The sequence below is a fragment of the Arachis ipaensis genome, chromosome B04 (genome assembly GCF_000816755.2).
Source record: "Arachis ipaensis cultivar K30076 chromosome B04, Araip1.1, whole genome shotgun sequence".
Classification (NCBI taxonomy): Eukaryota; Viridiplantae; Streptophyta; class Magnoliopsida; order Fabales; family Fabaceae; genus Arachis; species Arachis ipaensis.
Window position 1 is genome coordinate 124,370,837 of NC_029788.2, and position 1,895 is coordinate 124,372,731.

A 1,895-nucleotide genomic window follows, 5' to 3' on the forward strand; every position below is an offset into this window, starting at 1 on the left:
AGAGATAAAATGACCAAAACCAACAACTCTTACAAAAATAGGCCACCATATATATTTGATTTTGCACGCGTTGTGTATGTTACAAACTACGTTCTCTTTTGAGTAGGATCAGATTATGTTATGTGTCACACACACACACACACACACACACACACACGGTATCAAAGCTCTAGAGTTCAATGGCAGAAACGTTTCAAGCCATGGCTATTCCACCACTAGTAAGTGAAAACATTGCTACCAATCAACTAGCAGTAATAGTGCACAATTTTTCAATCCCAATTTCAATCAGGTTAGATGATATAAACTATTTTCCTTGAAAGGATCAAGCTGAAGCCTCCATCAAAGCTCATGAGCTTATAGATTTCATCAATGGAGTGAATGTTTCAACACAGTTTCGATCAGAAGAAGATAAAAGAAATAGTATAGTAGCTGCAGAATTCAAGATTTGAAAGAGGCATGATTCTTTTTTGAAACCTGGCTCCTAGCCTCAATGACTCCGTCATTTGCAACAAGAATGGTAGGATGTACAACCTCTCATCAGATTTGGCAGAGAATTCAGAATTTTTTCACTGCACAAATGAATGCCAAGGTAAGACAATTGAGAGCAAAGCTTAGCAACACAAAAAGGAAGGTACAATGGCGAATTACTTGTTAGAAATAAAAAAAATTGTGGATGCATTAGTTTTAGTAGGAGCTCAAATTGATGAATTAGCACATGTTGAAGTCATTCTTAAAGGCTTCTCTAAAGAATATAGCTCTTTTATCACATCAATCAACACCAGAAACACGCCTCTCCAAATTAGAGCGTTAGAAGCAATGCTAATGGCACAAGAAGAGTGGTTAGAAAAATTCAAAAAACCAGAACCAATGATGGCAAATGTCATAGTTTCATTCGTCTTAACAACATAGACACAATTCTGAATCTACCTACGGTGATAGAGAAGGATATAGAAATTTTTCAAGCAATAAAGGTGGTTTCTTGTAAAGAGGACAAGAAAATGGCAGAATGAACTTCGGTCGAGCAAATTCGCGCCGAGGAAGAGGAATCTATGGCAACTATGGAAGAAATTATGATAGAATAGTTTGTTAAGTGTGTGACAAGGCAGGTCACAGTTCTCGTGATTGCTGGTATAGATACAATAATCAGCACATAATTGGAAGTGGAAGCACTCAGTCAACTGGCAGAACTACTGCCAATATTGCTACGAGTGACATTCCTGCAGATCAAGCAACAGTTTATGATCTAAATTGGTATCTGAATTCTGGTTCAACACACCACATGACTCCTGACAGAAGCAACTTCTCTAAATTTACAAGCTACAATGGCAATGAGCAAGTAATTGTAGGTGATAGTAATGCTTTACAAATATCTAATGTTGGAAGTTCTTTCTTAAAACCATTTTCTTCAAAGCACGTCTTTACACAAAACAAATTGCTACATGTTCTTGCTCACGAAGAATCTTTTAAGTTTTCATTAATTTGTTTGTGATAATAATGTATGGCTCGAATTTCATCCTGACAAGGGTTTGGTGAAATGTCAGGATTCCAAGGAGGCGCTCCTCCAAGGAACTGTTAAACAGGATCTGTATAGTTTTAGCCAAGTTGAAGCACAAAGCCTAAGTCCAACTGCACTAACTGTCCATGTGCAGAAATTGTCCAACTTCGGGCTTTGACACATGAGATTAGGTCACCCTTCTTTCCAAATTCTGTCCAAGATTCTTAATGATTGTAATATACCCTATCAAATTCTCTCATCTCTTTGTAGTTCTTGCTGTATGGGGAAACCCCAACAGCTTCCTTTTCCCACTTCTTCTTCAACCTTTTCTGCACCTTTAGAATTATTATACACAGACATTTAGGGTCCCTCTCCTATCTCTTCAATAAATGGCTCACGT